This window comes from Heptranchias perlo, chromosome 5 (genome assembly GCF_035084215.1).
Source record: "Heptranchias perlo isolate sHepPer1 chromosome 5, sHepPer1.hap1, whole genome shotgun sequence".
In the NCBI taxonomy this organism is placed as follows: Eukaryota; Metazoa; Chordata; class Chondrichthyes; order Hexanchiformes; family Hexanchidae; genus Heptranchias; species Heptranchias perlo.
Window position 1 is genome coordinate 107,807,302 of NC_090329.1, and position 25,810 is coordinate 107,833,111.

At 40.1% G+C, this 25,810-nt stretch overlaps 1 protein-coding gene across 1 annotated transcript in view; it reads left to right on the forward strand.

The window, feature by feature from the left end:
- Nucleotides 1-25,810, forward strand: part of LOC137321493 (protein lin-28 homolog B-like) — a 170,142-nt gene that overhangs the window by 88,598 nt on the left and 55,734 nt on the right. The gene's annotated exons all lie outside the window — the stretch shown is intronic.

The following is a 25,810-nucleotide window of genomic DNA, read 5'->3' on the forward strand; positions in this document are numbered from 1 at the left end:
TGTCATGATTGCTGGAGAGTTGCCACAGTCTATGTTCAATTTCAGGTGCAGCGATACCTTTGGTTCCAGTTCTGCTACGAAGCACACCTCCAGCTCAGGCAAGGAATCAAGTATAAGTGGGGGGTATTACAAAGTAGTTACACGGGCCCAGCATCAATTTGCATTGACTTACATTCAGTTGCCAATGTACTTTAATAATTGCCCATGCTATTCTACTTTCTGGACCAACACTCTATGCAATTGTGTATCAAACGCCTTGCTGAAATTTAGGTAAACAATAATTCCAGTTCCCTTTATCCACGAGTTCTGATACCTCTTCAAAGAAGTCTAACCGGTTTGTCAAGCATAATTTTCCTGCATAAAGCCATGCTGACTTGTTTTGGTGACTTGATACTCATCTAGTTGTTTCATAATATCCTTTTTCTGAATAAGCTCTAACATTTTCTCCATATGATGTCTGTAACTTATGGTCCTTTTGCTTTTTTTTTAAAAAAAAGATAGTTGTTTTGTCCTCTCTTCTCTAATACTTTGGTACAACTCCTGATTCTAATGGCTCTTTAAAGATCCCTGCCAAAACATGACCAATTCCATCAGCCATTTCCTTGTACCTTTGGGGCGTTATCCTCTTTCAGTGCCTCTAAAGCTTCTATACCTTCCTAGCTAAGAGAGCCAGCTTAGTGACCACCTCTGTCCATTAGAAATAAATTGTTGTGAAAGCAGTGATAATGAACTCTGTTCTGAATGTGGAAACATAGACTTAATCTAAGACTTAACAAAGTCGAGTCTGGCAGGTAACATGCAGCACAAACAAAGTGTATGTTGTGATCTCCTTGGACAAACCAAAACTGACACCAAGCTGATACTCTGAAAGTTCTCTAGTCAAATAGAGATAAGAAATTTCTGGTTGACTTTCCAATTAGAAGAGTTCTCAGAAAATAGGGGTAAAATTAATTATCATTAGAAGATAAGGTATGAAACCGTAGGAACAAAAGGTAAAATTAACAGAGTGGGCAGTTTGTCAAGCAAGTCTCTGCATGAGCAGCGGAAAAAGCCAATGAAATTTGGTGGAAAAGCAGAGGGACCACATTTCACAGACACTGACTGCCGGGGGACAAAGTAGAGGATCAGATAGAGGTCAGATGAATTCTTAATTGTATGGAACACTGTAGTCAAGGCTCATTTAGTAGCTGTCCAGAGACTATCTATTAGTTAGGAATTTTAGAAACAAGATATAAGTGTATACAATGGGGATGAGTAGATTAAGAGCTGGTCCAATTTGTAGATTCTATGATGGACTATTTTTCAATCTGAGGCTGTTAGTTGCCATATGGGTTCCTGGCAGTACCTTGTTTACACTGCTTTGCTGCAACTGAATTCACCTGCCCAGGAGAAAGTTTTGCACATGTGTAATTACACGTATGCACAGAGTTCCTCTCTCAACAATTAAACTTTAAAGCCTGGAATTTCCACAGGATTTGTCCGGATTTTCTGTCACAACTTCGACGGATGATCGGTAGAAACTTCCAAGAATCGGCATAAAGTCTAGTCAGTATACGTCAATAATCCTTTCATTCTGTGTTTCACTTTGTATTACAGCATACTTGAGATTTATCTTTGTTGTATACAAATTCTATTCCTCCAATTCAGGACAGAGACTGGTTTAATTACCTCAATTTAAATAGCAGACAAAGAAATTTCATAGAATGCATTCATAGGCTGAGGTTCACACTGTAATTTCAAGCCCCTTTTAAAGCAGCTTCCATCTAAAGATCATGTAGTTTTGTGCATCTTTGTTCTGCTTATCATGAAAACCCCAGTTGATACAGATATAAAAAGCCTGCTTTGCCAGGTAGATCATTAATAGTGTTGACATTTAGCAAGGATGCATTTGTATGTAGAAAATAGCTGAGTTTAAATAAAACTGGAAGGACATTTTGATGCCGAACAAGTGTGTAATTTGTTTCTTTAAGAAACACAGATGGATAAAAAGATGAATTATACACTGATGGCTCAGTAAATTCTTTAGATTAGGGTAACTGATTTGGCGTGGCAAAAATTGTGGGACCAAAATGGAAGAAATGGCTAAAATTTTGTGCAATTGCAAGAGTTATTCTTGCAGTACCAGTCAGTTTTTGTCCTTCACAGCACTTTAATTTTAATCAACATGATTTGAAATGCCAGTGTCAGGAAGTATAATACAGCTCAATAGTATTGCAGAGTTTGAAATTAAATTGTCGGTAAGCAGAGTATGTGCTGACTTTATGAGTAGCTGTTGCAGTAACACAGTGCAAACTTCTTCCTTTCTTAGATGGGCTACGAGAAACAGAATGCTGATAGTTTAAAACGCACTGCTGAGCAAAATTAAACATGTCAGTGAGCAGAGAAACCGATGGGGAAAGCTGTGTTGCAGGATGAAAACTCTATTTATGATTTTAAGTATGTTGTTGAGACTGCATCCATCATGTAGATGCGGAATTGGGCCGTCCAGTCTAAGAAGATCCATGTTTGGTGCCCCACTGCTCGCCTGCCAGATTTAAGTGAGACCGGGCCTCTTCACCACTGGAATGGGCGGCCGACCAGCGCGTCCCACCGGTCAGTCAAAATAGACCCCACTTAAGGTTGCCAACTCTGGTTGGACATATTCCCGGCGGTTTCATCACATGAGCTCTCTCCTCCAACCCCTACCCCATCCCCACACTCCTGCCATTGATCGCCCGACACATCCATCCTTGCAACGCATTTCCTTCCCATGCCAATTGGAAAGCAAACAGGCTCTTAATTACCCGATTGGATGATGCTTGACTCTCAGTCAAACAGCCTTTTTATCCTGTCTCCAATATTTTTATAACTAATAAAAGTTGAAAGAAAATGAAAACAATCATGCACATTTTTTTTAATGTCCATACGATTTTTCTCTTGGGTTGCTCGTAGCAATGTCCTGGAGATTAATCTTTAATTCCTGAAGACTCCAGGACAATCCTGGAGGCTCGGCAACCCTAACCCCACTGTCTTTGATGTGGAGATGCCGGTGATGGACTGGGGTTGACAATTGTAAACAATTTTACAACACCAAGTTATAGTCCAGCAATTTTATTTTAAATTCACAAGCTTTCGGAGGCTTCCTCCTTCCTCAGGTAAATGAGGAAGGAGGAAGCCTCCGAAAGCTTGTGAATTTAAAATAAAATTGCTGGACTATAACTTGGTGTTGTAAAATTGTTTCCCACTGTCTTTAGCAGAGGAGAAAATTGGGATAGGTGGATAAGATTTGTTTCTAGAGAACTGGAAAAGAACAATTGACCTAAACAGCCCAGACTGTTGTGTGACCTCCCCCCCCCTGCAGTCCCCACCTCCCAACTATCTCACTCTCCTATTGTGTACTTATGTACTCAACCACTACTGTGATCTGGATGCCTCTGTTGCATTCCTCATAACTGAATGAAGTTACTTAGGGGAACACACAGGCAGCTGTTGCATACTGCATTATTGGAATGGTGCTAGGTACAAGCCGAGACCTGTAGGGTGCATCATTATGGGAGGGAAAATTAGTAACTTCAATTAAAACCATCTCTTACTAGTTAGAGGATATGCAAATATTTTATTTTATTTAAAAAGACGCCCACTGGCAGAGTACTTTGGACTGAAAGTGATCCATCTGAGCCAATGATTTTTGTGTGGGGGTTCTTTGCAAATATTCACACACTACCGGGAACCCCTCCCACTCCCCCCTCCCCTGGCCTATCTTCCAAATGACATCAGATACTCAAAGGAAAACAATGTTATCATTAGAGAAAACATTTAGCATACAGTATTAGCATACAGTAACAGAAATAATGTTCCAGTAATCAACAAATGTCGAAAAATACAATCATCTGATAACCTTATTTCTCGAATCGTGGCCCCCTTTTGTCTTGCGCTATTATCACTTCTGTCATTTAACCATCTCCACCTAATCTCTTTACAGCTCATTCTATTTCTTTTGTTGTGTATGTGGGTCTTTCCCCTTCCCTTGCTCTGCTCCTTCTTACTAGCAGTCCATCCGCAATATCTTCCAGTTCTGACCAAGCGGTACACAATTAAAACGTTAACTTTTCCATCTTTTCCATGGATGCTGCCTGACCTGCTGAGTTTTCCAGCATATTTTTGTTTTGTTTTTCTTTCAGATTTCCAATATCTCCAGTATTTTTGTTTTTTGTTTTCTTAAACACACATTGCACTCTTGCTGAACGTCCTCTGGTTTTAGCAACCATACTGACTGCATAAGCCACTCTGTTAGCTAAACGTACCTGCCAACCCTCCTTCCACTCCCCCCACCCCACCTCCCCCACAGCCGTTTGTGTAGTGGCTCCTGAAATGGTATTTCTGGCTCTAATTGAATCTCATTCCAAAAAGTTCATGGAAGCAGTAAATTACTAACTTTTTGGAGAGAGAACCACTATTTGAGGAGCCAGTTCGTGAGCAGAATGGGCAGGATTGAAGAATGAGTGTCTGCTCTGAACACAGATGGTTGGGAAGGGGAATACAGACTTTCGCATAATGTCCCATACCTTTTTAATCAAACTTTGCGCAGATTTCTATTTTACTCTCTTTCATCTGTGTTCCCTTTCTTCCTTCCCCGTTCCCCCCAACCAACTCCACATCTGTAGCAGTAGCTAAGTTCTTGTTACTCTATACTATGCTGATGTTAAAAATCTGATTCAAAATTTTCCATAAGCCCTAATCCAGGTATCAGCCTTTAATTCTGAGTGATGATTGTATTTTGATTGTAACCTACTGAAAATCTCAATCGACATGTTGTGTTGTTGTGACCCCTCTATGTCTACAAAAGTTGTGCCTTGGGAATGAGCTAATCAGAGGAAAAATTGAGCAGGGGATTGAAATAAAGAGTTGTGGTAAATGGAGGCAAGAGAATGAAAAGACAAAATATTGGGGGGGGAGCAATGAAAAGAATAGAATAAGCAAGTAGAAGAATGAGAGAGAAACACTGACCACTATATCAACGACAAGACTGACCACACTACAATTTCTAAATTTGCTTTTTTTTTGTTTCCAGCCAGTATGAATATATTGGTGGCCCTTAAAATTAGACACCTTGGGTCACCTTTAATGAAATTAGTTTGGAAATCACAATTAACTTGATCCTTTTTTTCTTTTTTGTTTTCTATTCAAGATAACTGATGGTGCACTACTTTGAAGGTGGTGTGTTGGTAACTCTGGTGGTCGTTAACATTTCAGTAGGGGGCCTTCTAGAAGAATAGTTAATACAATTGCTAGTGATTGGAACAGAAGAAATTTAACTCATAAATATGCAAAAATTAACCTTGTCAAATGACCTTTAGGGACTGGAGCACACAAGATAAAGCATCTGACTAGAAACCATGACAAAAGCAAGCCATCTGGTCTAAGGACTTTTGACCGTTCTTTAAAGCAAAATGAAAGATTTAGTAATTAATGTTGATTAATACTGATTTGTCAATGATTTCTGATGGCTACCGGTCACCATTTTATTTCCTAGTTCATTGTTTACAAGGCTACTTAATATGAAGGAAGCTTATTGGGAGGAAATAAATATATATTTTTGGAAGCCATTGAATACCATATTTACCTAATGAATGCACCCACCAGAATATGTGAGTGTGTTGTGCCATTGGGTTTCTTTGAGATTCGAAAGTATCTTAACTTGTGTGTTACAAAAGTAACTTCACTATTATGTTTGTGTTCTGGGGATTGCCTGTGGAGGGTGAAGGACGTTCCAGTGTTGGAGGGAAAAAATAATATACATGAAATGAACTGTAGTGGTTGTTACTCTGAAATGATGTGGAGATGCCGGTGATGGACTGGGGTTGACAAATGTAAGGAATCTTACAACACCAGGTTATAGTTCAAATATAACAGTTGGACTATAACCTGGTGTTGTAAGATTCCTTACGTTAGTCTGAAAGGCAAATAAACTGAACTGTAGTATTTAAATGAGAATACATCACTTAATGATTATTCCAGAATGGGATAGATGGGAACACCTAATTTTGTTGAAGCAAGATCCTGTAGCTCTGAAGCAAAAACAATATTACGTTTTTATGCTTTTAAGGCCACCTTTGCTCACAGCTTACTTATGTGGCATGTCCATCCATGATAAATAAACCCAAGAATTATCCAATTGATTGTACCAACGAAATCTTGATCTGTATAGCTTAGTATTACACAACATGGTTGATTTTACCTAACTCCTGTCTCTTTTTTAAATGTACCTAAACAATTTGATTTAATAGCACTGTGTTGAAAGCCACTGGTGAAAAGCTGTGACAATCAATCAGAACAAACTAATTTTCACAGAACAATAGGATCAAGTACCTCACTTGTCAAGTTCCTTTGTTATAGGGACTTTTACACTGGTGCTCATATCGTTCAGATTCCAGGAGATCATGAATAGTTAGCTCTATGATTCTGTTGTTTTGATATAACACTGTAAATGTAGGGAGCAAGCTTATGGATACAGGTCTGCAGAATCCAAACCAAATCAGTGTGGCATATGAGACAATGCACAAGTGTCACAACTCTTGTAGCTGAATGTTAGCTTGGCTCAGTTGGTAGGACTCTTGCCTATGTCAGAAGGTTCTGGGTTCAAGTGCTATTAAAGATTTAAGCACATAATCTAGGTTGATTGTTTATAGCAGTACTGGGGGAGTTCTGTATTGTTGGATGTTCTATTTTTGAATGAGGTATTAAATCTAGGCCCAGACTGTCTGATCCCATGACATTATTTGAACAAGAGCTAAGAGTTCTCCCAGTGTCGTGGCCAATATTCATCCCTCAACCAACACCACCAAAAACAGATTATCTGACAGGGCTAGACAGACTGGATGCAGAACGAGGGGTCACAGTCTCAGGATACGGAGTAGGACATTTAGGACTGAGATGAGGAGAAATTTCTTCACTCAGAAGGTGGTGAACCTGTAGAATTCTCTACTACAGAAGGCTGTGGAGGCAAAGTCACTGAATATATTTAAGAAGGAGCTAGATAGATTTCTAGACACAAAAAGCATCAAGGAGTATTGGGAGAGAGCGGGAATATGGTATTGAGATAGAGGATCAGCCATGATCATATTGAATGGCGGAGCGGGCTCGAAGGACCGAATGGCCTACTCCTGCTCCTATTTTTTATGTTTCTATGTTTCTATCTAGTCACTTGTTTGCTGTTTGAGGGACCTTGCTGCATGCAAATTGGCTGCTGTATTTGCCTACATAACAGTGACCGCATTTCAAAAGTAGTTTATTATATTTGAAGTGCTTTGGAACATCCATATATAATTACAAGTTCTTTATGGCCAGTTGTCTGTGGCAAGTAACAGTAAAAAGAGCTGTTCAGACATAAATTCCTTATACTTTTCATTGCAAAATCGGGTTTGTTCTCAGGCTGTTTTACAAGAACAGTGAAATATTTCTTTAAAAAGTTATATATTTCTGCTGAAATAATTGGATCTTCTTTTACTACAGTGCAGTTGTAATGCTGCAAAGTTTAATGATTAACCCAGTCATTCTGGCCAATCCAACTCCAGCTACTTGAGTGTCAATTAATTTATAATATATTTGGATTTATGTAGTGATTCATTAAGTCGTTGAAATATCCTAAATTTCACACAATGAAATACTTATGGAGTGCAGCGACTTGTTATGTGGGCAAAGTTTTATGATGTGATTATTTGTTTTAAGTGATGGCTGGCACCTCACCACATTCCGTAATTAATAATCCATGTATTTTTCTGAAAGCTAGAGTGTTCGATTTTCACTCTTTCCACTCATGGGGGCCAATTTTCATTTTTAGTGGTGGCGAAAAACTGCTGCTAGCTGATGGCCAACCATGATACACCCAGCCTGATTCTTCCAAGGAAAATTGGGCAGGGTGTATCACAGGCGGTTGATCTGCTACCACCAGCTTTTCGCCACAGCTCCCCTAGACTCTCTGCTGCCCTTATATCGCAGCTTCTTCTATTATTTCCCATTATCATATGTTCTTCTGCTTTCCAGTCCCCGTTCCTCCAGTTTCACCTCCTCCTTTGCCAATCTTACATAAGCCCACACCATAACATTAGCATTCCCTGCCTCTGTTGATTCCACCCCCACCCCATTTGCGCTCTACCCCAAGTCTCCAGCACCAGCCATATTAAGTCACAATCTTCGAACCAGTAACAGCTTGAATCTTTTCCATTGTGCTTTTTTTTCCCTGCGCCCAGTATTGAGACCATCCTGGTCAAAATCACCATCAATTTCCTCAGTGACTGTAATAATGATGCACTATCCTATCTTCAACCTCTTTACAACGTTTGATGTAGTCTTCTGACTCTGGTCTGCTGTGCAATCCCCCTGCTTAATAATAGGGCTTGTTCTATAACAGGCTGACTGTCTGCTCCGCCAGGTTACCACTGCTCTCAGGTTAGGAAAGTTCTTTTTTTTCCTTTGGGAATTACAAATTCTTGATGAAATTTGCAGCGTCATTTTCAGCAGCTTGGCTAAATATAGAAAAAAAGGATCCATTAATAACAACAATTGGAAATACATTAATGCTGAGTATAAAATTCTAGAAATTGCAACTTGCCTTGCTGTCATTTGTTATCCACAAAACATGTTAATTAAAGCAGAAGAACTCCCACTAATCCTGCGAGTATAGCAGTGTATCTCTGCTTTTATATCAATATACTGTGGCAAAGTTCAGATTTTGCACTCATTCAGGGAAAAAATAATTTATATATTCCCTTAATCTTCCTCTTTTATAGTATTCAACAGTAATGCTATTGATTGGTGTATGTATAATGCACAGTTCATGTTCTATAAAGTGTTAGCAAAACTCTGTATAAAGAAGTTATTAAACAATGTTGTATTATTTATAACAACAACAATAACTTGCACTTATATATAGCATTTAACATAGTAAAACATCCCACGGCGCTTCACAGGAGCGATTATCAAACAGAATTTGACACTGAGCCAAATCAGGAGATATTAGATCAGGTGACCAAAAGCTTGACCAAAGAGGTAGGTTTTAAGGAGCATCTTAAAGGAGATAGTGAAGTGGAGAGGTTTAGGGGGGGAATTCCAGAGCTTAGGGCCTAGGCAGCTGAAGACACGGTCGCCAATAGTGAAGCGATTAAAATCAGGGATGTGGAACAGGCGAGAATTGGAGGAGTGCAGAGAAAGTTGTAGGGCTGGAAGAGGTTACAGAGATAGGGAGGGGTGAGGCCATGGAGGGATTTGAAAACAAGGATGAAAATTTTAAAATTGAGGCGTTCCCAGAACGGGAACCAATGGAGGTCAGCAAGGATGGGACTTGGTGCGAGTTAGAATACAGGCAACAGAGTTTTGGATGAGCTCAAGTTTATGGAAGGTGGAAGATGGGAAGCCTACATTTTAGGAAGTTTGAACACAGAGCAGATAACTGAACTTTGCTAAAGAGGTCAACCAAAACCTACTCCTTTTTGGAAATCAGTCATCATCTATTTTCCATTGGAAATGTCTTTTCTATGTCAAAGGTCATTCACAATGCATTTCACAAGATAGGCTCTATTGAAGGCCCTTCAACTGTTTTATCTCATCCTTTTGGAATCCCAACACGGTCATCTTCCCATTACGATGTCTAACTGTTTATTAAATATATCCAGTGTTCTGCCCTCAACAACACTTCCTGGCAACGCATTCCAGCTATTGATCAGCCTCTGTAAAGAAATACTTCCTGACGTCTGTTCTAAATTTATCTTTTACTGCTCCGAACCTGCATCCTCTTGTCCTGGAGTATCTGGAAGTATTGTTTTGGGTTTACTTCTCTATCCAGTTAAGTGCCTTATAAGGTCCCATCTCTTCTTGAGAAGTAACTAATTGATGCTAGTTAGTGGTGAATATTCCTTTACAAGGAAAATTTCACAGGCACTATTTGAGGGGCAGTTGAATCTGAGGAGGCAGCCTGAGAACTACAAAATAAGTTAAACTCAATATGTGAGGGGGCAGAACAGTGGCAGATGAAATTTAATACAGATAAGTGTAAAGTGTTGCACATAGGAAGAAACAAATGTGTGCCATAAGTACTCCATGAATGGTGGTGTTATAGCAATGGGTGACTAAAATGCTGAACTCTTTAGCCCTTGAGTTCTATGTCCAGTTCTGGTCACTAAGCTGCAAGGGGACCTGCCCTCAAGGGATACAGAGAAGAGCCACACGGTTGATCTCTGTCACAGGAGAACTCTGTAATGAAGAAAGACTGGTGGAATCTGAACTTTTCAGCTCTGAAAGGAGGCAACTGAGAGGTGACCTTATAGAAATTAACAAGGTAGTAAACAGTACAGAAAAGGTAAATATGGAATATGGGACACTACCTCAAATTAGCAGTGTCAGTTGAACATGGGATCTTAGGATCAAACTAGTGAAAAGCAAATTCGTCACACAAAGATTGATCAACATGTGGAATGGGTGCTGATTAGACTAGTGAATTCTTGGAATCATTTAGGGAACAGTTGGAATTTGTGACAGATGAGCTATCATTGGCCAAGTGGCCTTGTGATTCTCAATATACTGATGAGTTTCCATTAACTTTTTGATGCTCTGTTGAGGATCTCCTGTAGCATTGATCATGGAAAGTCTGGAGCACTGTTGTAATGTTTAGCTACTACCCTGGCCTATCCCTTTTCAGGCTACTGTTCAAATATTTCTTTTAGGAAGGTGATCCAAGTAGGCAAATACAGATAATTGTAGTTTCTTATAAATTCGTATGGTCACTCAGAGGGCAGTTATAACGGCTTATAAATTTCTGGCCCCAGGTCAGAATAACCTGCCTATAACAAAGTGGGACATCTATGTATATTTCGATGGTGATTTTATTTGTGCGGTATTCCAGTTTATTCGCCTTTTATGTATTGTTACTAAATGAGGAAAGTGAAACCGTTATTTTTTTCAATTTGGAGTTGCACTGGTAGTACAGTATGGCTGAGCTTTCCTTGTTTCCTGGTTTCCTTACCTTTTCTGTCTGTATAGAGCACTGTTTATTTCTTAGAATCTGAAGACTGATTATCTGTTACTGAAGCATGAGCTTGTTCCAGTGAAGCAAAGGACAATTTCCCCTCAATTTCCTGCTGTGGTTGTAGGAGGTTTGCCATTGAAGAGATGAGGACTTTTTCATTTTCGCTTTTCCTGATGAAACCAAAGTGTGTGTTTTACAGCCAGCAGCTGGGCACAGTGAAAATCACTGATCATTGTGAATGCCAACTGTTACCACTTCACCCCACTAGGTGTAATGTGCAAGTAATTCTATATATCATAAGATGTTGCAGGATCACCGGCACTTTTTGTGATCGCTGAGAGCCCGTGCTCTTGCTATTTTTGCCTATCTACCCACCAAAGCAGGGTTGAAAGTGAAGGAACATCCCAGTTTATGAAGGATGCCTTCAAAACTATGTGAGTCTTGTCTCTGGCTTTGTGCACGAATTTTTTTGAGCCTATAGATTTTCAAGAGTTTAAATTTCTTTCACTCGAGACAGTTATTTTACTAACCTTGATCTTGGCACACAGGTTAAATCTACCTCATCATTGTCTGGTACACACATAGGACATCCTTCCTTTTTGCCTAAGATTGTATCTGAGTTACCCTTATCTCAGGAAAAAAACAGTGCCAAAGTTTTATCTATCATCTCACATTTCTTCCACTTGACAGGAAGCTGATGCGACAGGATATTTGCATTAAAATAGAAAGGATGAAAGAGTTTTGTCAGTCTAGGCAGATGACAGAAGGTGAAAATGATAAAAGACGATTTGAAACAGCACTCGACAGAAGGAATAGGCTGCATGATTTGAGCACCCAGGTAGTGTTTTCAATTCCCCCATTTACTCTATGTACCTGTTTATCTATCTCCCATCTAACCCACTCTTAGTTGTTTTCTCTCCACTCCCCTCTCCTGAAGAGGTACATTGGACACCATCCGATAACTTGTCTCCAGCTACCTATTAGTGAACCTTAAAAGTGAGTGTCATCAAGCTATTTGACTGCAAGAGGCATCGCAGCCAAGTCCAGAGAAAGTAGTACCTCTGAAGCAAGGTTACCCTAAAATACTATGATATGTTTGGTGGCAGAAGGGAGCAGGCCTATGAGTTAAGAAAAGCATTTTGATAGTTCAAATAAGCGTGTCTAGTGTTGCAGTTTTGACCAATAGAGCAAAAAAGAAAAATTGCCCTCCTTCTAGACAGCTAATTTCTAAAATCTAATCTTATTATCTGGTCTTCCTCTGGCAAACACCAGGGGAAAAGCAGATGAGATTAGAAATTCAGTGTTGCAGCCTATTGATCAGGTAATTTGTTTTGGGTTTTAAACTACTTTAAGACAACCATCAGGAGCAGAGCTATTGAAGCCACTGGTAATGATGCAGTTAAGGAGAAGCTAGATAAGTACATGGGGGAGAAAGGAATAGAAGGATATGCTGATAAGGTTAGATGAAGTAAGGTGGAAGAAGGCTCATGTGGAGCATAAACACCTGCAAACACCAGTTGGGGCTGTTTCTGTGCTGTAAATTCTATGTCATTCCATGTAAATGAGAATGTTGGTGTATTTACAAACACACCACTGCTCTTGGCATTCCACATATATTGGTTTATGGAATTCTGCCACATAGATTGCCTTAGTGATTAGTTTTAGCAAAGCTTGGTTTGTATGATCACGTACCATGAAAGATGGCCTCAATGCTGTGATAAAGTAGAATTTTATGTCGTCACCTCCATGACCAGAATGGAATTTCAGACCTACAACACACTGATTATGACCTTTTCTGCAGACTTTTTTTTTCTCTTGAAGAAGATTAATTGCAGTTAAAAACATCATTAAAAAAGACTCTTCAACTGCCCTGAGTGAAATTTTATTTATTTACTTGTGCCCACCAAAGTGAGGGATGTCCGTGACGAGGAATGCAGCAACACTTTCCTACTTATGGCACCCAAGGTCGTTATCAAGTGCTCCCAAGTCAGGTACGACAAGAGCCAGATGTGGAGCAAAGCCCTTTCTGCTCTTTCCCAACAATACATTTTAATCCCAAGCTTAGAAGAGCATTCCCTACTGCAACACTGTCAATTTTTGCAACTTGCATCAGTCATTTTTGTAACCTCTCTAACTGAGGCAACCAGTTTAGTGCCAAATAGAAGAGAACACTTAATGTTGCTCAAAATAGTAAGACTCTAGGGGTTTGAGTCGATAAATCCTACAGTATGTAAAGAATTGGAAATGGAGAAAATCATTTTTAACAAACATTTTGCAATTTTCCATTTTGTTGGCGACTATTTAGAAGAGAGAAATCACTTCCATTGTTTATTAGTAGGCCCACGATTAATGGATATATTTTGAGCCAGGAACATTGAGTAGCTTTGCAAAAAAAAAATTCCATTTAAAAAAAAATGAGCACATCAGTTGAAACTTTTTCCAATGCCTCTTTTCAAATATGCTTGAGAGGTTGGGAATTTCAGATTTTCACTAATCTTAAATCAATGGAAGGCCTTGGAGTACATTTAAACTAGATATGTAGGGAGGGTATGGAGGAAACAAAATGAGACAAATCATAGGGTAGAAGGCAGTCAATGGGTAGGTATTGGCACAGATCATCATTAAATTTAACAGTTACATTCAGGAGTATGGAGTGTTTAAAGCAGAGAGAGTGGACAAAAACTAGTAGTCCAGCCCTATGTATTAAGGACACCTGGAAGGTTAAAGAATTTGATCCTGTGGGAAGTAGAAAGCTACAAAATGAATGACTCTGGTCAGATATCTCTAATGCAAAAAAAATCCTAGCTAATGCTAGGGATATTCTATAGACTACCCGGTCAGTAATAGATGGACAACCGAAGAGATAAAAAGGATATACGAGAACAGGGAGGTTATTTTAATGAAAGACTTCAGTCAAACAAATATAAAGCCAGAAACCCCAAGTGGTTTAGAGTTGGTAAATGTAATGCATGGCTGTTTCTTGATCCAGTGCATCAAGGATGCCACTAGAGGCAATATTCCTCTTGATCTGGTAAATGAAAAAAAAACCACAGAAAATGTACATGAAACAGAAACCATAGCAGCCCTGGGCAACAGGCAACAAAGAATGATACCAAACTAGCAGAGGCAGTGGAATCTGAAGATACAGCTCAGAAATTACAGAATGAGTTGGACAAGCTACACAAGTGGACAGAACAATGGCGGATGAAATTTAATGCATACAAGTATAAAGTACTATACATAGGAAGGAAAAATAGTTGATGCGTCACCTCCATGAATCATGTTGAAATAGCCAAGGATGAAGTTGAAAGAAACCGAGGTGTCTTAGTACACCAGACACTAAAAATGCCCAACCAAAGCAGAATAGCAACCAACAAAGCCAATAGGATGTTGAACTACAAAGTCAAAACAGTTAAATATAAGTCATACTGCGCTGGTCAGACTGCACCTTGGAATATTGTGTCCGATTCTGGTCGCCAAGAAACGTTCCATGCGCTGGAAGCAGTGCAGAAATGAACCACCAGGATGATCCCCAGTATCGGAGGTCTGAGTTATAAGGAAACAACGGAGAAATTTGTTAAAAAGTTAGCCCAAAATATTACTTTAAATTAAACTATGGGAGTAGAATTTGGAGACACAAGTTCAAACTAGAGAAGGTACTTTTAGACAGATATCGGGACATTTTTCTTCACGCAAAGAGTATATGGAATAAACTTCCAAGTGGAATAGTGGAGGCAAAAATATTAGAATCATATAAAAAAAAGATTTGGATGCTATAATGGGATAATGTTAGGATCTCTCTGGATGGGCGAATTAAGATCACCCATAATTATCCTAGAGTAAGCAGGTACAGTATTTTGCCAGTGATTTTTCATACCTTCCTTCCCCCACTTAATACTGTGCCACCCTCACACCTCTCCTGTTAGTTATAGAACAATATTGATGAGGCTTTGTATTGAACCAAAGCACAGTCAATCAGTGCAGTTGATGACTGGAAATATGGAGTTTAAGATGTATAATATTGTAATGCTGATTAAAAATAGCTCTAATAATAAGGGAACTGATTAGCAATACTTAAACTTATCTAAAAACTCAAAGCAATATTTTTGTATTGTCAAAACATATAATTAAAAAAAAGCTTGTTTTCTTCATTTGTTAAATACCCAGCTTAACTGATCTTCCACATTTTACTAGATTACAAATGAGCTAAAATTCAAACCAAACTATTTTTTACAAGACCTATCTAATATATTAAAGATCTTGCATGTAGCGCATACTTCCTACGTCTGTGCAAACCTTCTTGTAAAGCTTCTCTGTCACTCCAATCACTGACAATTTTATTCTACCCTATGCAAACTTACTGGACAAATTATTGGGTGATTTTTCCCCACATAATTGACTCTCAGTCCTGGTCCTCCCAGCCTTCACATGCATTTTCTCAAGAGCTGCAGCAGATCCTGTACAAGCAAAAGCAATTGAACAGCTCCAAGATAAGGTCTAACATTTAGGGAAGCTTGGAAAACTTTTAAAATAATGAATCTTGCAATTTTAGGGTAACTTTCACCCTTCTTTTGTTGTATTCAGTTCTTTCTTACAGATGAAAAGCAATCTTAAAATACTGTGTTTCAGCTTCCTCCTTCTAAGAACCTATTGTTTCCACAATGTCTACAACTTAATTGACTGTTAATCAAACAAAACTAGGTTTCTCACCCATAATCTCTCCTCATTAAGAATATAGAGCAATTACACCTTCTAACTGTATTAAAATATCAGTATATTAGGTAAATGAATTAATAAAATAAAACTGACAAGTGGTTATTATCTCATTCTTGAGCTTTCGTGTGGTTTATTAATTTTTCAAAAATATTTGTTTTATATAAAGATGTATAGACATAAATGTGAATTTGTTTCACATAGCAAAATACACGTATAATTATTTTCCTTTGCAGAATTAATTCTTACGTTTTTAGGGCTGCCAAGTGATTCAGAAAATTAATTGGGGTTAATCTCACGATTAAAATGTTTATCTCAGTTAATCTTGGTTTAAATTGTGGCAACACTCTGACCTGTAGGCCATGAATGGGCATCCACGGAGTAGCAGGCTGGCTGGGACCCACAGCTGATAGAGGGGCGGCCTGCAGCTGTCCTCAGGCTCTATAACGAACACCACTGACAGATAGTGGTGCATTCACACTCTACTGTCACCCTGGCAACGATGCACATGCACAGAAGGACATAATAGACACGCATGCACAGAAGGACATAATAGCCAGACATGCACAGAACATGACACCTGCAAAAGATAAGTTTTGTGCATGCACAGAAGTTTAAAGTGAGGAATTGTGCGGTGTACTGAAAGCTGCAGGCGGCTCTGATGAACCTCGTGAAGCTCTCGCGATTTAACGCGCATTAAAAAAATTAACCGCCGAAAAAATTAGCGCGTTATTCACAAAAGGTAACTGCGATTAATTGACCGTCATAATATTTTTTATTCTCTTAAATTTAAAAATTTCCAAAGAAAGATTTTTAAACATTCATTCTCGGGATATGGGCATCGCTGGCAAGTCCAGCATTTATTGCCCATCCCTAAATGCCCCAAGAAGGTGGCGGTGAGCCGCCTTCTTGAACCGATAATAGTCCATGTGGTGAAGTTACTCTCACATAAGTACATAAGAATTAGGAGCAGGAGTAGGACATACGGCCCCTCGAGCCTGCTCCGCCATTCAATAAGATCATGACTAAACTTCGACCTCAACTCCACTTTCCTGCCCGATCTCCATATCCCTTGATTCCCTTAGAGTCCAAAAATCTATCGATCTCAGCCTTGAATATACTCAATGACTGAGCATCCACAGCCTTCTGGGGTAGAGAATTCCAAAGATTCACAACCCTCTGAGTGAAAAGATTTCTCCTCATCTCAGTCCTAAAATGGCCAACTCCTTACCTTGATACCATGCCCCCTAGTTCTAGACTCTCCAGCCAGGGGAAACAGCCTCTCGGCATCTACCCTGTCAAGCCCTCTCAATCTTCTATGTTTCAATGATATTGATTGAGATCCTACAGTACTGTTAGGAAGGGAGTTCCAGGATTTTGACCCAGTGACGATGAAGGAATGGCGATATATTTCCAAGTCAGGATGTTGTGTGACATGGATGGAAACATTATCCCGTTTCTGTGCACGTAGAGGTGGTGGTGTTCCTATGCAACTGCTGCCTTTGTCTTCCTAGGTGGTGGAGGTAACAGATATGGGAGGTGCTGCCGAAGAAGCCTTGGTGAGTTGCTGCAGTGCATCCCGTAGATAGTACACACTGCAGCCACAGTGCGCCAGTGGTGAAGGGAGTGAATGTTTAAGCTGGTGGATGGGGTGCCAATCAAGCGGACTGCTTTATCCTGGATGGTGTCAAGCTTCTTGAGCGTTGTTGCATCTGCACCCCTCCAGGCAAATGGAGAGTATTCCATCACACCCCTGAAATGCCTTGTAGGTGGTGGAGAGGCTTTGGGGAGTCATGAGGTGAGCCACTCATTGTAAATATTCAGCCACTGACCTGCTCTAGTAGTCACAGCATTTATGTGGCTGGTCCAGTTAAATTTATGAATGATAGCAGATTGTGTCTTTGAGGAAAATTATTATACATTATTATTATACACAAATTTTATTGAGAACAAATTGGAGGGAGAACAGGAAGGAAATTGTACACCAGAAAATGCTCACATGGAAACAATGAAACGTTATACATTTTACTAAAAGATAATTGTCTCATGGGCACACAATGATAGGGAAAGGTGAAAAAAGCATAGTAAATACCGGAAAAGAGAGAGAGTGAGCAAGCAGCAAATGGAATAAATGTAGACGATGATGAGCGAAAGGGTTGCTGTATGTTCTGTGAAAGTGTATGTAAAATGTTCTTATTTCCCCTGGTGTAAATAAAGGTTTCCCTAGCTTTCACCTATGCTCTTTATTTTGGAGTCCCCTTGGGTATTCTCTGGCTCATTCCACAGCACCTTGCAAATCTTTCACTTTCACTGAGTATTGAATCGTGTTTGAGATGCACAAGCCTTACAAGATGGAGCTGTTTTTAAATATTTGTATGAGGGTTGCATGAACATCATGTATGTGATGCAGATTTAAAGAGCTGTGTTTCTTTTTTACAGGATACATTTATAATTTAAAAGGTACTTCATCGTAGAGGGAAGTACGAACAACATAAAATACCTTCTGCCTGAGGATTCTGTAATCTTGGCCATTTAAATTTCTTTAACACACTTGTGAGCAACAATTTGTAGTGAAACCTGCTTTGCAGCTAATCTGCAATTTATGAACAAAGAAATCTTGTGCTGGTATCACTGAGGATCATCATATGCAATTTTACCTTGCTGATTGCGTCCTGGAAGATCATTGCTCGAACGTACATCCACTTCATCCATGCGCTGATCTCCACGATTCATACGAATTTAACAAAAGTACAGGAAAAGGCCAGGTGGTCCATCAAGCCTGTCCTGTCCCAGCATAGTGTAACTTCTGTTAACCATCTACAAACCCCCCCTTCCCCCCACGCAGCCATGCAATCTCCCAGGAGAGGGGGGGACAAAGCCGGAGACTAATTTAGGGAAAAACTCTGGGAAATTCCTCTCTGATCCCCAAAAATGATCAAGCAAACCAAGCCCCAGGAGATCACAGTGACTGGGTAACACCATGAGCCACCTACCTTCTCTATGTGCTCTCAGCTATGTTGGAGCTGAGAGCACACCACAGAGTGAGTGGGTAGGAAAGAGAGTGAGGTGAGAACAGGACATCCATAGTAGGAGTGGAAATTGAGGGAGGTGGGGGAAGGAGGAACAGAGTAGTTTAATTGAAATTTAAATAGCATTTATAGTAAGAATGGCAGCGCAGGAAGGGACAGTGATGTGCAGTTCCTGCAGGATGTGGGGGTTTCAAGTAGCAGATGTTAACTCGGACAAACACGTGCAGGAAGTGTCTCCAACTGAGCTCAAGAGCTCGGAACTTGAGGCAGAGTTGGAGTCAATCTGACACATCGGGGAGAGAGAGAGGTTTCTGCAGCAAGAATTTCAGAGGGTAATTACCCCACTGAGATAGAGAGAGAGAGATGGCAGAGGTAGAGGAAAGAGGGGTGGCAATGTACAGGTCCCTCCTGCCCTCGAACTGGTCCCAATGCCCCAGAAATCTGAAGCCCTCCCTCCTGCATCATTGCTCCAGCCACGCATTCGCCTGCACTATCTTCCTGTTTCTGTACTCAGTAGCAGGAAAAGATTGAAATAAAGGAACGAGGTTTCATCTTGGACAAAAAACAAAGGAAAAGAAGTAGCATTAAATAAGATAAAGCGCATAGATTGCACTGCTCAAGAGTATGATAAATAAACAGGGTGAGTTAGAATGAATTATGTCACAGGAAGATATAGATTTAATAGCACTAACAGAAGCTTGGCTGCAAAGTGGACAGGAGTGGAAAATAAGCATTGGGTTATATTATTTTTAGAAGGAACAGAATAGGTAAGAGAGGAGGAGGAACGGCAGTATTAGCGAAAGAAGGGAATACATACTGTTTGAGAGGACTGATGTACACAAAAAAAACATTCCGACATAACCAAGACAGTTAGAGATCGAAGATCAAAAAAGGGATTGTTACATTAGTGGGATTGTACTTCAGACACTCTAATTATGGGAAGGAAATGGAAGAGGAAATCTGTAGGCAGAGCAGGGAGATGAGTAGGAATAACAAAGTTATTATTCTAGGATATTTTAATTGCCCACTCATTGCTTGGGACAGGGAAAGATTAAATGGAGAAAAAGGAATGGAATTCCTAAAATGTGTGCTGGATTACATTTGTACGGCGACAAGGGGAGAGGGATTGCTAGATTAGTTACAAGTAACAAAGTCAATCAGGTAGATGGTTTAAGTGTGGGTGAGCACCTTGGGAGTAGTGACTATAATATGATAAAGTTTAAGGTCCAAATAGGAAGAGTAAAAAGTTAGTACAAAAAGAAAGGGCATCAGATTGGAATAGGGCAAAAAGATGGTGAGGTGGAAAGATATATAGGCCCACGGGACTGTAGATCAACAATGGGATATTTTTAAAAAGGAGATTCCAAAGTTGCAGGATAAATGTATACATTTTTTTTCAAAAATGCTTCAGAATGTTAGATTAAAAAAATTAAAAACAAACTAAAATCAAAGAAGAGTAAATGAAATCTATAGATATAAAAATTAACAGAGAATGAGAAAATAAATAAATGGGTTAAGAAAGGGATAAGAACAATAAGGAGGGAGTATGAGAGGCCAGTCTAAAAAAAATTAGAAAGAACAGTAAAGTATTCTAAAATATATCAATAAAAAGAAAATTGTTACCATGAAAGGAGAGAATAGTGAGTTAGTTGAGGAGAAGTAGAAATTGGTGGGGATACTTCACTTCTACTTACAAAAGAGAAGGGTATGGGGAGGAAGTAAATCCTGAATTGGTTAAAAGTGAGATGAGAGACATTGTAACAAGTAAAAAGAAAGTATTAGACAAGTTAGTTAAGCTAAAGAAGGACAAGGTGCTGGCACCTGATAGGATACATTCAAAGATCCTGAGACAAATAGGGGAAGTTCCTAGAAATTATATTTCAGGGTTCTACTGAGAGTGGGTGTGTACTGGAGGACTGTAATATCCAGTTTCAAAAAGAGAGACCGAGCTAACCTGAGTAATTAATGTCAGTTAGTTTAACATCTGTGGTAGGGAAAATATTGGAATCTTTACTCATGTCTGGTATGCAGAAGTGCAAATATGAAGAAAGATGAAAAATTGGGTCTGTTTTTATCAGAACAGAGGGGATTACAGGGTGTTTAGATAGAGATGTTTAAAAATATGAAGGGATAGGATGGGGTAGATAGAAAAGATAGTTTTCAGTGATTGAGGGATATAGAATAAGGCAACATAGATATTAGATTAAATGTAAGAGAGATAGGACAGAGAGCAGGAGAAAACTTTTTTTTTACAAAGAGGGTTGTGAGGATGTGGAATGCACTACCAGAGTTAATGATTGAAGCAGAGACCATTTAAGAATAGATTAGATAGACGATTGAAGGAAAGAGGAATAAAGGGATACGGAAACATAGTGGGCACGTGGGATTAGAACCACGTTTCACGTGGAGGATAAACGCCAACACAGACTGATTGGGCCGAATGGCCTGTTTCCGTGTTGTACTGTCCATGTAATATGTTGAGATGTTTGCCATTCTCAGGAACTTGTCCAGCTTCCTTTTGAATATAACAACAATATAACAACTTGCATTTATATAGCGCCTTTAACGTAGTAAAACTTCCCATGCCGCTTCACAGGAGCGTTATCAAACAATATTTGACACTGAGCCACGTAAGGAGATGCCGGCCAGGAGAGCATTGGAATAGTCGAATCTAGAGGTAACAAAGGCATGGATGAAGATATCAGCAGCAGATGTGCTGAGGCAGCGACAGAGACGAACGATGTTACAGAGGTGAAAGTAGGCAGTCTTGGTGATGGAGAGGATATGGGGTCGTAAGTTCAGCTCAGGGTCAAATAGGACGCCAAGGTTGCGAACGGTTTGGTTCAGCCTCAGACAGTGGCCAGGGAGAGGGATGGAGTCAGTGGCTAGGGAACAGAGTTTGTGGCGGGGACCGAAGACAAAGCAGCGTGACAAAAATACTTGCGATGAATCCATAGTCACAACACATGCTGGCAATTATATTGTGATTTGCCGTTGCACTCTCTGTAGGCCTATTGAAGAATAATTTGTGAAAGTTTGAGGCGGGTCTGGGAATCATCACATCACGACGCGTGCCAAGTGGGCCTGACATAGAGCCCAGTTGAAGTAATATTTGCCGCATCAGAATGGGTATAAATGCAGGGTGAGCCTAAGAAGCAAGATGGAGTCAATCCTGCTGCTGTAGCGCTTGTATCTGGCACAACACATCAAAGATTGATTACCGTGCTCAGGTAGGCAGTGCCTTATCGAATAGTAACTCAAAAAAGAAATGAGAACAAGCACAGCCATGGTGTGCAGGTATAGTTGTATAAAGATTAGTATAAATATTTTGAATGTCAGGTTATATATTCCCTCAGGAAGTCAGTCAGCCAGGCTGGCCATGAATGTTGCAATACCTCACTATTCCGTTCACTCCTCTCACTATTCCGTTCACTCCTCTCACTATTCCGTTCGCTCCTCTCACTATTCCATTCACTCCTCTCACTATTCCGTTCACTCCTCTCACTATTCCATTCACTCCTCTCACTATTCCGTTCACTCCTCTCACTATTCCATTCACTCCTCTCACTATTCCGTTCGTTCCTCTCACTATTCCATTCGCTCCTCTCCCAGCTGCTGTAGCTTGTTTGTTCATTGTCTGTTTTTCATTCAAGTCTTCCTGTCCACGGTCTGCTACTATTGGCAGCTAATTAGCCGACTCAACAACGTTGCACATCAAAATTTTCAAAGGTTCCTGGGAGCTAATAAGGTGCAATGTAAGTGCCAGTCTTTACTAATCATTTAGGCAGTTTTAGTGAAGCAGTTGTCAGACGCACGGTATTTCATGTATCTTTGGCAGTTTCAGGATCAATCACCCATAAAATAGTGAAGCAGCCGATCCCGAAGTCCTTTCCATGTAAATAAACCCTCATTTTTGGTGGTTCTCATCTGTTTAGAAAGAAGGCATTGAGCGATTGAACATGGCAGAAAGGTTGTTTTACACAGGTAGGGTTTGAGTGAGCCGACTCCATTTGAGTTCTAAACAACCAAAGATTGATATTTGTTTGAGAAATCTGAAGCAGCAAAATGCACACAAAGGGCCAATTTTAACTGCCCACTAGACGGAAACTGACTGGGCGGCCAGCTAAAATGGCCACAGCGACTTAACCCGTCTGATCACCCTGCCTTCCCGCGGGTTGCAATTTTAACCTCTTTTGTGCAGACGAGAGGGACACCCGCCGGAAGGCAGTGGGGTCCTGCTTTAAATATGCAGATGGAGCTTCAGTGATACCCCTGCTGCAATTTTAACCCAAGGCCTGTGTGGGGAGGCTAACCTGGTCGCCAGTGGATCAGGAGCCAGAAGAGCCCCAGAAAGGTATGTAATTTAAATGTTTTTTGTTTTGTTTCCTTGTGGGTCAGGAGGAGCAGGAGTTTCTCCTTCTGGCCCCACAAGGAAACCTTGTGCCTCCCTTGACCTGGGCTTCTCTTCCCCCTCCCCCCCGACTTCAATGCCCTCCCGACTCCCACCTAAGCACTTACTGGCTGCTGGGGGATTGTTCCTTTGGGTCCCTGGTGGCGGCCTCCTGCTGCCGGAAATCCTCTCAGCCATGATCATATTGAATGGCGGAGCAGGCTCGAAGGGCCGAATGGCCTATTCCTGCTCCTATTTTCTATGTTCTATGTTCCCGCCCGCTGGCCAGCTAGCACTTCCTGCCAGGTCTGGGCAGGAGACTGACAGAGCCCATGCAGATGAGGCTGGGGAGTTAAAATCTTTTGGCTTTACACTACGGCGATCCGGACAGTTTCTTGTCACCTCAGCCAACGTCTGCCGACTGCCGCCGGGAGTTGAAATCTAAGCATATATATATATATATATATATAATGCACACGGGCACACACACACTGACACAGACATACTAGGGTTACTAACACTGGTTGGACGTATTCCTGGAGGTTTCATCACATGACCGTCCGCCTCCAATGGCCCCACCCAGTAAAACAGCCTTTTTCCCATCTCCCAATAGTTTTATAAATAATAAATGTAAGTGTTCAAAGAAATGAAAAAAAAAACACAATATTTTTTAATGCCCCTGTGATTTTTCTCCTGGGTTAACCCAGGAGAAAAACCATGGGGCCATTAAAAAATCCAGGAGATTAATCTTTAATTCCTGGCGACTCCAGGACAATCCGGGAGGGTTGGCAACCGTAACACACACACACAGTGTGTTGCTCAGACTCTTTGTTGAAATGCTTCTCTTTCTTTTTGTTTCCACCCCCATTTTGGTCAAACGCTCTTCTAGAGTCAGGTTACAGGTGCTGTGTAACTTCTGGTTTACTTGGAATGAGGACTGAAGTTCAAGCCAACTCATGTGTCATTATTGACTGAAGAGATTCACTGTGCTAAATGTATCTTTTCTTTCTTTTAAACAATTTGTTTTCAACTTGTTCATGGTCCTGAAAAAATGGTGCATGAGGTTTTGAAAGTATCATTTATTTAAATCTTTGTAAAGATTTTCAGAGGTGTGTTCCTGTGCATGTGCTTTTATTAATAATTGATTCAAACGGAGAACGCGAACAAATTAAATTATCTCCTTGAAGATATATGTGATATTTACTTTCAATCAGTGAGACGCTCCTTGAGGAGCTTGAATGTTTCTTTTAAAACCACAGAAGGCAGGAGAGAGAAGGAAATGAGTCATGATTCTCAAGTAACTTTCACATGTCCTAAACTACAATTTACATAATGCAAAGTATACAGACGTTACAAGCTGAGTCATCACTGGCGACAATGATTGTGTTTTATAGTGTGTATAATGCATATATATTTCTCTCCAGGTTAGAGGCAGGGAACTTGTTTGTCCTTGGGTTGGGAGAGAGAAATGGTGCCAGTCATGTATTAATGCTAAGGTGAACAAATTTGAATGCTAAATTTGTCATAATAGCTTGAGAGCTTAGTATTTTCCAGTGACTTGATTAACAGTTGCTATACCTAATTAAAACCGGTTAGCAGTTGATTCAATTTTATCAGGAAGTTTCTCAAAATATATTCAATAGATTGTAGAGTATGGCAGCAGTTGAAACCCAAAAGCAGCGTGGAAACGTGACTGTTAATTGAACAAAAACATTTTCCATTAGCATGCCAGTTACTCTGTCCCTGTAGTTTATTCAGCTTGTAGTGCTTTGTACAATGAACTATTGGATTGTAAAGCCTTCGTTGAGCTGATCTCCACCATTGATCTCGGTGTCAAAAAGATTGTTTCACGTCAGATCACATTTGTGTTTTAAAATTTTTTTGTCCCATTGTCTTAACTCGACAACAGAAATAAAATGCCCAAAGAGAACTGAAAGCCAATTATGGTAGTTGCTGCGCTCAGCTGAAGTGCTGCACCACAGAAGGGTAGAACATGGAATCTGCACTAAGGTTTCTCAGTTCCCAAACTCAGCCCGACACTTGGTCAGGCTTGAAGTGGAGAAGAAGCAGTCCAACATATCATTCAGCAAGGAAATTATTCAGATATGTGCTTCCTCAAGGTGCGTAATGTATCGAGGAAAGGTGTGTATTGTAGTTAAGATCACTGTGTTGGTACAATAATGTGTAATATCAGTGTAGAAAGATGCACGATCTACTTCCGATATGGTGAATTTCTGATCTCAGCTAAGACCTTTAAAAAGAGGCACTGAGTAAAAGTGAGGAACTTTCTCAAGGTTATTGGGGAAAACCAATGGATGACTTGTGACAAGTTGCCCTTCCATACACAATTGGTGAAGATGATCAGGAAGTAGGTCACCTGTGCCCTGAGGAGTTCAAGATAGAGAACAAGCAATATAGCAGATAAAGATGATTAGTTACATGATGTAATTTAAACAATGGAGATTTTTTAAAATTCTGAGCAGGTGGGAGAAGGTGAGCAGGAATGCTCTGCTTTGTTATGAAATGGTTGAAACACTTGCACAGCCTCTAATGACTCTGTGACATATGAAAAGGCAAGTAAAGTTTTAAAAAAGGACTGTCTTGTGAGCTGCAAGGTCACTTATTATACTGGTTCAATATTGTTCAGCAAAGTTATGGTACTGGCTCTGGAAGCTCCTT